Below are 12,103 nucleotides of genomic sequence, written 5' to 3' on the forward strand. Positions count from 1 at the left end.
AGAAAAATAAAATAGAGAGAAGGCCCAGGAGGTGTGGAGGGTTGTAGAGGGGTGGGTTGCATTTTTAATTAGTGAAGTTAGGAAGGCCTCGTCAGTAACATAACATTGGAGCCACATGGAGATGAGAGTCATCTGGAGCATTTGGTCTCTTGTGGTGACTGATATAAAAAGGACGAATGAGATTTGTTGAGATGCTCTCAAGGCAGACAATGGCGATAAAATAGAAGTGTTGGAAATAAACCGGGGTAGGGAGCAGGGGGTGTCAGGGGCACGTAGAGCTCACGATTGTGCTCTGGACTCCTGTTGATGGCGATGTAGAGGTGGGAGGAGGGCGTCCCACTGAGAATGCTGTAGGACACTCTCTTGATTTCCACTGGTGGCGGCCAGAGAGGCTAAGGAAGGGCATTGTTAGTTTGCAGAGGTCTATGTAGATAACTCAGGATGGGATTCCAGGTGAGGATCCTAAGGTGAGTCAGGGAACAAGGCACAAAGGGAAACAGGAGCTGTTACTTCTCCAGGAGGCCAAGGAAGATGGGTGGTGGCGAGGGCAGGGGTTTCTCTGCCAAAACGACAGACACTGCCCAGTTGCTCGGTATAGGCCATAGTATATCTAACCATGAATACGTGGCGTTGGTACAACAGCTGTGCTGTGTGGCCCAGGAGGCTGACTGGACTCTCATTCCGAACAATCTCTGAGTATTTGGAAAGTACAGTTGAAGAGGTACAAATAAAGGTTAGCTCAGTTATTTATGTTCATAGTACTTCTCATGCCTAGCACAGCAGAAGGTATTTGTCCTGCACATAGTAGGCACTTAATATGTACTTGAAGACTTAAACCAAAGTACTTCTTAAAAATAAAATCCATTATTTATTGAAAACTTTCTGTGTGCAAAGTTCTGGGTTACACGCAAAAAAAAAAAATTTTTTTAAGACAAAACACAAGAGTTAACCTTAAGAAATTCACATTGTTAAATTAAAGTAGAAATAGACACTAAAAGACCAATGCTGAATCCAAGTTAGGAAAATTTGGGACCACATCAATGAAAGAAATAATGGTTCCAAATATAATTGCCAGCTACTTAAAAGGGGTGAATCATTATCAGAATTCTTTAAAACAGTAGAGCTGAGGGCTCTAGTGATTCATTTAGCCAGTATTACTCAAACTTTTTTGATCATAATCTATAGTAAGAAATTTATTTTATTTCACAATTTAGTACACACACACACGATTGAAATATCTCACTTGCTCTTAATGTATGTGATGTACTCTAATATATTATATTCCATTTATTTATTTATTCAATGCTGGTCTTCACTCACAACCCACTATAATGACTTCACAACCCACTAATGGGTTGCAATCTACAGTTTGAAAAACACTGATCTGATCTAATCTAACCTTCTCCTTACATCATACCTTCAGCCTAGGCATTCCACAGGGTCCCAGGGGACTTATGACTTGCTAGCCTCTCAATAACTTGGAGTCCTGACATTGCAAGCTCCAAGAAGGGAAGAACTCTGGCTTTTTCTGCTCATCGCCGTGACTGGAGCACAGTAGATGGTAAAGAAATTGGTTAACTGATGGAGGAAATCTACATACAGGTTCCACAGCTACTTAGCTAAAGAATGATACCTCCTTTCAAAGACATGCTAGAGCAATCAGACAGTTGTTGGCTGTCAGAAAATAGCAGCTATTTCATAATTCCGTATGAGAATAAATCTTAACTTCAATTGTAAAATTAATTGTTACCTCGGCATGTCACAAGTGATCAGTACAGTGCTTTAGATAATGATGCATTGTTTTGTGTGTATACATACTCATCTATCCATTGCACCTCTGGCCAAAACTGGATTGCAAGCATTTGAATGAAATAAATGTCTTCTTTCTTTAACCCACCAACCACTTAGTAGTGGGCTAAATAATTAGGCTGCAAATGCTTTGGGGAAGAACAATTAAGATAATTAATAGGACTTATTTTTCTCCATTGTTTCATAATAGCTTTATAAAGTATAACTGACATACTCTAAACTGCACATATTTAAAGTGTATGACTTTTTTGACATAAATATACACCTGGGAAACCATCATCAAAATAAAGATGATAAAAATAAACATTACTCAAAGGTTTGTTTCCAGTTACCTTTTGTTAATCCCTCCTTCCTGCCCTTCTCCATGCATCTTTTCCCAGATCCCCAAGCAACCACTGATAAGTTTTCCATCACTGTACATTAGTTTGTATTTCCTATAGTTTAATATAAGTGAAATAAAGGGTATGCACTTTTTTCGTCTATCTCCTTTCACTAAGAATAACTATTTTGAGCTTTCTCCATGTTGTAGATTGATTTTTTTTTTTTAGTCTTGAGTAGTAGTATTCCATTGTATGAATAGAACATGGTTTGTTTATCTGTTTACCAGTTGGTGGGCTTTGGGGCTATTTCCTGTTCAGGACTGTTGCAAATAAAGCTGTTACAAACATGTGCATATAAGTCTTTATAGGAACAGGTGCTTTTATTTCTCCTGGGTAAAGACTTAGTAGTGGCATGTCTGAATCATGTAGGAGATGTTCCTGCCATTTTATATTTCCACCAAGCCAACATTTATTAAGGTCAGGTTTTTTGTTTTTTTGTTTATGTTTTAGCCTTTTTTTTTTTTGAGACAGAGTCTCTGTCATCCAGGCTGCAGTGCAGCAGTGGCACGATCTTGATTCACTTCAAACTTTGCTCCTGGGTTCAAGTGATTCTCCTACCTTAGCCTCCTGAGTAGCTGTGATTACAGGCACCCACCACCATGCCCAGATAATTTTTGTATTTTTAGTATAGACAGGATTTCACCATGTTGGTCAGGCTGGTCTCGAGCTCCTGACCTCAAGTGTTGCTCCTGCCTCTGCCTCCCAAAACGCTGGGATTGCAGGCATGAACCACTATGCCTGGCCTGTTTTAGCCATTTTAATAGGTATGTAGTGTTATCTCATTATGGTTTTAATTTGCGTTTTCCCAAGATGTTCAGTGAATTTTTTCGTGTGCTTGTTTGTCACTACACGTATTTTTTGGTGAAGCGTCTGTTATAATTTCTTACCTTTTAAAAAACTGTTTTTTTATTATTAAGTTTTGTCAGTTGCAGATACAAATCTATTAACATATATGTGTGTGTATATATATTTTTAAAATATATTTTTGTATTTTTAAATTATATTTTTATTTTTAATTTATTATTAAATTAATTATAATTTAAAATATATTTTAAATTATATTATTATAATTATATTTTAAAAATATATATTCACATATATTTATATTGTATATTATATATTATATTTATATTTTAAAAATATATACACACACGATATATAATATATAAAAATATAAATGTGTATAAATATATACATGCACATATATATGTGTATATGTGTGTGTGTGTATATATATATGTGTATGTAAATATTTTCTCCCAGTCTGTGGCTTGTCTTTTCATTCTTTTTTTTCTTTTCTTTTCTTTTATATATATAGTTTTTATTACACTTTAAGTTCTAGGGTACATGTGCACAACATGCAGGTTTGTTACATATGTATACATGTGCCATGTTGGTGTGCTGCACCCATTAACTCGTCATTTTTATTAGGTATATCTCCTAATGCTATCCCTCCCCCCTACCCCCACCCCACAACTGGCCCCAGTGTGTGATGTTCCCCTTCCTGTGTCCAAGTGTTCTCATTGTTCAATTCCCACCTATGAGTGAAAACATGCGGTATTTGGTTTTTTGTCCTTGCAATAGTTTGCTGAGAATGATGGTTTCCAGCTTCATCCATGTCTCTACAAAGGACATGAACTCATCATTTTTTATGGCTGCATAGTATTCCGTGGTGCATATGTGCCACATTTTCTTAATCCAGTCTATCATTGCTGGACATTTGGGTTGGTTCCAAGTCTTTGCTAGTGTGAATAGTGCCGCAATAAACATACGTGTGCATGTGTCTTTATAGCAGCATGATTTATAATCTTTTGGCTATATACCCAGTAATGGGATGGCTGGGTCAAATGGTATTTCTAGTTCTAGATCCTTGAGGAATCGCCACACTGACTTCCACAATGGTTGAACTAGTTTACAGTCCCACCAACAGTGTAAAAGTGTTTCTATTTCTCCACATCCTCTCCAGCACCTGTTGTTTCCTGACTTTTTAATGATTGTCATTCTAACTGGTGTGAGATGGTATCTCATTTTGGTTTTGATTTGCATTTCTCTGATGGTCAGTGATGATGAACATTTTTTCATGTGTCTGTTGGCTGCATAAATGTCTTCTATTGAGAAGTGTCTGTTCATATCTTTCGCCCACTTTTTGATGGGGTAGTTTTTTTCTTGTAAATTTGTTTGAGTTCTCTGTAGATTCTGGATATTTGCCCTTTGACAGATGAGTAGAATACAAAAACTTGGGAGATACCTGTTTTCAAAAACTGACTAGACAGAACATAATTATAGTGCTTATTACATTGCTTTTGGAATTGTTTGCTAGTTTTACTGACTGCTCCTCTAGAAGATGGGACCCTTAAAGCCTATAATTATGAATTATTGATCTTGGTATTACCAATACATACTATTTTGAAGAAAACATAGTAGGGTCTTTTAGAAATAAGAAATGAACAATGAATAGACTAATAGAAAGGCAAATAGGCATAATATCTGGAAAGGGTACACCTGAACTGAATCAGAGATTGAGATTAGTGAACAAAGAGCCCCACTGGGAATAATAACTTAGGTTGGCCAGAACCTGAGGAGTATGCAGTACATCTTTCCTGGAAAGCAGAAACAGTGTGGTAGAGCAGAAGCAGCATAGCCTCCACTATCAGACAGACCTCAGTTCAAATCCTGGCTTTTCTATGGTGTTATGGACTGAATTATGTCCCTCCCCAAATTCATGCTTTGAAGCCCTAACTTCCAATGTGACGGTATTTGGAAATAAGGCCTTTAAAAAGATAATTAAGGTTAAATGAGGTCATAAGGATGGGGCGCTGATCCAATAAAACTGAAGTCCTTATAAAGAAGAGGAAGAGACACAGAGACCTCTCTCCCTACCCCTCCCTGGACATGCACACATACAAAGGAAAGGCCATGTGAGGACCCAGTAAGAAGCCAGCCTTCTGCAAGCAAAAAAGAGAGCCCTCATCAGAACCCAACCCTTCTCATACCTTGATCTTGGTCTTCCAGAAAATAAATGCCTGTTTTTTAAACCACCTAGTCTGTGGTATTTTGTTATTTTTATATATAATATAATTATTATATAATTATATTATGTTACTATTATATAATTATTATATAATTATATTATGTTACTATTATATAATTCTATTATGTTATTTGTATTAGGCAACCCAAGTTGACTAATACATGTGGTTAAATATTTGACCTTGGACAAGTTATTTAACCTGTGTGAGGTTTAATTGTGTTTACAAAGTAAAAAGAGAGAAAGAACAATAATAACAATAATATTGTGGTACTCATTAATGCTCTTCACTGAATATCTCTGGTTCTTCTTCTTTGAGTAATTGTTGGAATTACACTTCCATTCTTCCTTGATTTCGGGTATGGCCATATAATTTACTTTCACCAATGAACTATGGAAGACTTTAATTATATCACCACTTCTTCCTCTTACCCTAGAGACTGGGAATGTTTCAGATAGTAAAGTCTCTATCACCTGGGTCTCTGAGTGGGCATGATATGGAACAAAGCCCCCATTGACCTAAACATTACATGCAGCATTGGCAAGAAATAAGTCACTGAGAGTTGAGGGTTGTTATTATAGCTCATTACATAGGTATACATAGGTTGTTGAAATAATTAAATGAGATGTTTTAAAGTGTCTTTGTTGATTTTCAAGTCTCTGTGGGCTTGAAGCTGCTGGGTTGAAGAATGTTAAAAAGTCGCACATTTTCTAGTTTGAATATAGGGATTTTTTGGTAAGGCAATACCACTGTGAAGTTTATTACTAAGAGAAGTTCCAGCCTTAACAACTCTCAATTGATTGAGGCAGTGCTTATAGCCTTGTTGGAAAGAAAAGAAAGAAAGAAAAATACATACATATATATTTATATGAAGAGCAAGACAGTGTATACCAAAATGTATACCTAAGAGTAGATACCTAGCGCTGGCAATCAGTACTCAGAGTAGCTATCTAGCACTGGAAATCAGTACTCAGCAAGCTCTAATAAGGTGTGCGTTGTGTGGCAAAGGGAGTTAGGAAAGAAAGAGGCGAGTTGGAGCTAGAGGAGATGGGGAAGGGAGTTTGAGAGAAATCTTGAAGATGGGTAGGGTATGAGCAGATGGTGAGTAGACAAGACTGAATTTCCAAAAACTGTAAAATACGTCTAAAACATTTAAGTCTTGCTCTTCTTGTTGCCATCCTCTGATAAGAAGTTGTATGATTGTCAGGTGCAGTGGCTCACGTCTATAATCTCAGTCCTTTGGAAGGCTGAGGCAGGAGGCTGGCTTGAGCCTAGGAGTTCGAGATCAGCCTGGGAAACATACTGAGACACCATCTCTACAAATTTTTTTAAAAAATTAGTCAGGCATAGTGGTATGCTCCTGCAGTCCTTGCAACCTGGGAGGCCGAGGTGGGAGAATTTCTTGAGCCCAGGAGGTCAAGACTGCAGCAATCCATGACTATGCCACTGTACTCTTGTACTGCAGCCTGGAAGACAGAACGAGACCCTGTCTAAAAAAAAAAAATTGCATTTGAATATGAAAAGCTGCATTTTTGCTTTTCTTTCCAGGGAATATAATATCATCCAAAGTGCATGGCCTAGAACAATTTTTGGCACATAGTAAATACTCAATAAATATTTGTTGACTGAATGTCTGAATACATCATGGGCTTTATAGAAAAACAAACTTGGGTTCAAATCTCAGTTCTCTTATAATGTGTAACCTTTTAAAGGGACTTAACGTCTCTATGGTTCATCTTCATCTTAATAAATTGATATACCAGGGAATCCAACCACTTAACAAATAGATGCACTAGGGTTGTTATTCCCTTGCGTATCCATTTATAGTTTTGCATCTAAATGTGGCATAGTGCTTCCACATGGTGGCATTTCAATAAAGGGAATATCCAAGCATTTTTTCATGCTGCAGGATAGCTTTCCTAATGATCACAGTTAATATTCTTCATGAAGTGGATGCACATTCCTAACATGAAGGGCGTTCCCATATCATAGAGACTGTGCCAATGAACATTATGCCTACAGCTTCTTCCTATTGTTGGATACATTCCTTAGAATCAAGTCCAAAGTTTAGACTCATTGAGTCAAGGGGAATGAACACATGTATGGGAAAATCAACATTTCAAAGGGATCATACAGGAGGTAGTCCTAGCTAGTGGCAGAGTGGAACATAATTATAAGAGTCCACATTCAGCTGATGAATTTAGATTGAATTAAAAGATTGGCTTATCCCATTACTGGGTATATACCCAAAGGACTGTAAATCATGCTGCTGTAAAGACATACGCACACGTATGTTTATTGCAGCATTATTCACAATAGCAAAGACTTGGAACCAACCCAAATGTCCAACAATGATAGACTGGATTAAGAAAATGTGGCACATATACACCATGGAATACTATGCAGCCATAAAAAATGATGAGTTCATGTCCTTTGTAGGGACATGGATGAAATTGGAAACCATCATTCTCAGTAAACTATCGCAAGAACAAAAAACCAAACACTGCATATTCTCACTCATAGGTGGGAATTGAACAATGAGGACACATTGTTCTCATGGACACAGGAAGGGGAACATCACACTTCGGGGACTGTTGTGGGGTGGGGGGAGGGGGGAGGGATAGCATTGGGAGATATACCTAATGCTAGATGACGAGTTGGTGGGTGCAGCGCACCAGCATGGCACATGTATACATATGTAACTTACCTGCACGTTGCGCACATGTACCATAGAGCCTAAAGTATAATAATAATAATAATAATAAAAAGAAAAAAAAAAAGAAAAATTTAGGTATGATACTACTTCTGTAAAATATATTATAAGAAATGATAAAGTATTTGTGTAGCAGTGTGCTCCTATATGTACATGGGTAAAACCTTGGAAAGAAAATTAGCAAAATATTACTAGAAAGTTGAATTAGTAATGATTAAATGAATAAAATATTCTTCTTAGTGCCTTTAAAAAAAAAAAAAAAAAAAGATTGGCTTAGGCTTGTGAGCAGATTCTTTTCAGCAAAGTTGTTTTCTGGTGAAAACACTTTCCCAGTTTTAAATTAATCTTCTGCCTTCCATCTCGCAGCTCCCCCACCACCTTCACCTCCCAAACTTACCATCATCACCTTTGGGGTTTCTTCAATCTCTGATTAGTGAATGATACCATCTGAGGCTGGTGTGGCTGCTGGGTGTTGGTTAATCACTTCCTGTACAGTATGTGGGCCTGTTCTCACTAGATGCCCTGGGTTTCTTTTCACATCTTTCTGTGCTAAAGCTTTTCAATGTGTTTATCATGTAGGTCATGGAGGCTGATTCCAGTACAGCAGAAGAAGGTAAAATCCATAATGCTACAACAGTAGATGGTGTTTCTAAGAGTGAGATGTAAGCGCACAGAACTCTTCTTGGAAGCAAATGGTGTGTGTGTGTGTGTGTGTGTGTGTGTGTGTGTGTAGGCCTACATGTTTGCTTTTCTCAAGGTTTTTATTTTCTAGTGTATCCATTTATTCAACAACACTTCATGTTAAAAAATAAACTCATAATCTACCTTCTCATATTTGTTCTCTTCCAGAGTTCTCTAACTTGGCAAATGGCACCACCATCCATCCGACTGGACCAAGCACAAACTTGAGAGCCACCCTTGACACCTCCTTTCCCTTCAGCACCTCCCTACCACCACATTCAGTCTGTCCAGGAATAGCAGGAGATAGAAGGAACACAGGGGAGGCAGGAGAGCAAGGCTGTTGGCCTCATCCGCTGCCTCCTGGCTGACTGAGGACGGATGTGTTAGATAAATCTGAGAACGCAAAGAAGCGCAGAGGTTCTATTCTGCAACCCAGTAAAGATGAAGAGGAGGAAGCTAATTCCCAGGTGCCTACACTGAGCTAACAGACACGTGCCTCTCCCTGGTGGCTCCAGCACAGTCAAACAGAGGCAGACTCCAAGGCTCCCTTTGCTGAGTTGCCTTTGCTTCCAGTGAAGGAGAACCCAAGAGTCCAGCAAAGGAGTTCTTGACATGACAAGGGTGGAGGATCTGAGCACCCAGGGCCACTGAATGGAGCAGCCAAGCCAAAGCCAAATGGGAATCTCATCAGAGTTGTCTGATGCCAGAGAGAGCCAAGGTCAGGATGAGTCAGCCAGAGGGTGCTCCCAGGCTCTGACCCAGCTGAGAGGGGCCAGATCATGTGTTACACTTCTTCAGAGGCCAGAGGAAGCACAGGGCAGAGGCACAAAGACCCTAAATCTTCCCCATGGCCCTCATGAGGTTGCAGAAACCACCACCACCCCTCACACGTATATCTGGACACACCAGATGAGAATATACCAGAAGGAGGAAGAATATTATCTGAAAGATTGAGCCATTTATCCAAAAGAGATTAATCTAAATATACTTTAATATTGGGTTTAATATTGATTTAAGCCTTAAATTGAACACAAAGAGAAAAATTTCTCTTTGCTAACCAGTTGGGTGTGGGCTTCAAAGGAAGGTTATATTAGGTGGAGAAAAAGTGAAGTATGTTTTCTCTGCATATCCAAATTATAGTACAAAGTTAATACTGTGCATCTGACACACAGGAATAAAAGGACCATGAAATCACTTGTCAAAAATCTTAGCAGTTTAGGAAAACCAGGCAGATAGTTGCTGCAGGGTTGGACGGGCCACATTCCTAAAGTTCCCACAGATAGGGCTGACTGCAGCTTTCACAACTGTAGAAAACATAGGAGGAAATTCAAAGAGTGAACCAGGATGGTGGATTCCTAACTCTTGGTCAGACCTGCCCTCTAAGTGGTAGCTCAGCTAGTCTGCCCATGGTGGGCACCAGGCAACTTCCATGGAGAGGGGATATGCCCACTCACGTCCCCTCCTGGTCAATACTTATAGGCATGTCAGCAAAAAGACTTGTTTAAAATAAACAGTCCACAATGTATGATGACCCACACACATGTTTCAAAACTGTGAAGCATAAATATACTTATTGTAGGGAAAAAATATTACACAATGAAAACAACCACATGGGTCTGGTGTTCACTACCTGCCCCTTTCCACTAGGACAAGCCAAAAGGACTTTGACATTCTCTTCCCTGAATCTGTTCTGCAACCTCTTCTTCAGTTATCCTTGTGATTCTTCCATGGATCTCCTGCATGCTGTGCTGGGTCACGTGCCACCAGGATCCCAGCTGGTTCACAGGGCACATCATGTCATTGTATCAGGTCTGAAGCAGTAGTAGTCAGTGAGCTCTCTCGGTCCTTCCTCCTGCAAAGTCTTCTTCTTCCTAACTCTGACCTTTACTCTTCTTGTTTCTAATTGCACAACAAATGTAATGTGTAGACTGTATTTCTCCTCCAGTGAAAATCCACTTGGTCAAGTGCCTGCTGCTAGTAAACCTAGCTAGTAAGGTTAGTAAACCTCTGCTCTTCATCATGCTGAAAGAGATGGCCTTTATAGCCCTCTTTAACTGCTGTTGGGAATAGGACAACTTCTAGGCTGGCTGCCTTGGCTCCCCCATCCCCATTATTCAGAAGGTTTTACTCTAAATCCTTCCTGCACCCCACTGTAAAGTGTCCTGCCAGATGCAGCAAGGGGATTTACAATCACCCATTTGTGCACTCCATGGACTTTCCTGCTTAGTTCTGTAATTCCCTCTGCTTATGTAGATGAAATCCATTCTTACACTTGTGCGCTTACCCATGTGCTTAGTGCTAGCAATTCTGAGCACTCGATATTGTCACAAGAAAATACTACAAGATTGCAACCCAGCTCTCTGGACAGACAGGCCTATCCTTCCCTCAGTAGCATATGAGCTCCATGAAAGCTACAATCTAGAATGCTACATCCCAGTGTCTTGAACTGTGCCTGACATGTAGTAGGCACCCAATAGACATGGGTGGAACAGATGATTGAGTTGATGAGCAGAAAAAAACAAGAGGCGTGTTGCATCTTCTGTGCACAAAATCCCACCTGCAAAGAAACCTATGTACAAGCTTCTTTTTTTGTTAAAGGCCTCCCCTTACACCTTGCCAACCCCACACCACTTTTCAATACACAATCTCCTGGAAAAAAAATAAAAAATCTCTGTGTGATCTTTAAACATTACCCTTGTGCTGGCACCTTTTTTGCCAAAGGCAGGAAAAACTTGTCTATCAAGTTACCCTTCATTTGAGCAGAGGCAACTATCTACAGCTTTGGAACCATGGCTCTCTCACCAGCAGCTGAGCACTTTGATCTTCATGCCATTCCCCGAAATAAAGAGGCAGAAGCCAAACCGTAGCCTGGTCTCAGCTCTCCTAGCCTCAAGCTGCATGAGGCAGAACTATCCAAAGGGCCAGGCATCCATGGACATCTGGCAGAGAGGGTGCAAACCCCTCTGGGCTCCAGCAGCTCTCAGTGGTGCTCCTTTGAGGTTCTTTGTCCCCAGGGAGTCTAGTATGTGTGGCCAAGGGTTTCACTGGCTCTTTGACTATAACAAGCATCTTAACTTACTTAAACCTCAGTTTTCTTATCTATAAAATTAGAATAACAATAGTATCTGCCTCACAGGATCATTATGAGAAATAAATAAGACAGTATATACATAAAGTGCTTGGCACAAAGTAAGAGCTCAATAAATGATAGCTGTTATTATTCCTGCTTGGTATGATTTGTTCATGCACTTTTGTTGTAAACAAATAAACAAATGCAACCTGCAATCTGAAATAAATAGAAAAAGCTCACCTATCATTATTAATTCATTCAACAAAGACTGTGTCAGGCCCCAGATGAGACAGGGAAGGTTTGCAGAGTTTCGGTGTTGAGTCTTTAAGTCGTCTGGGTCTTCACTTAAGTTGATCCCTGGAATCATAAGTACTCTCTGTTTGCGTTTCTCTCTCTCAGTGCCCACAACTCAGCTGAATGT

At 39.4% G+C, this 12,103-nt stretch overlaps 1 long non-coding RNA gene across 1 annotated transcript in view; it reads left to right on the forward strand.

The window, feature by feature from the left end:
• The window catches only part of LOC134740257 (uncharacterized), a 100,717-nt gene extending 88,950 nt beyond the window's left edge, over positions 1–11,767 (forward strand). Inside the window, exon 3 of the long non-coding RNA XR_010127583.1 lies at positions 8,781–11,767. This is a non-coding gene — a long non-coding RNA (uncharacterized LOC134740257). The remainder of the gene's footprint in view (positions 1–8,780) is intronic.
• The last annotated feature ends 336 nt before the right edge of the window (positions 11,768–12,103 follow it).

Source organism: Pongo pygmaeus, chromosome 9, assembly GCF_028885625.2.
Source record: "Pongo pygmaeus isolate AG05252 chromosome 9, NHGRI_mPonPyg2-v2.0_pri, whole genome shotgun sequence".
Lineage (NCBI taxonomy): Eukaryota > Metazoa > Chordata > Mammalia > Primates > Hominidae > Pongo > Pongo pygmaeus.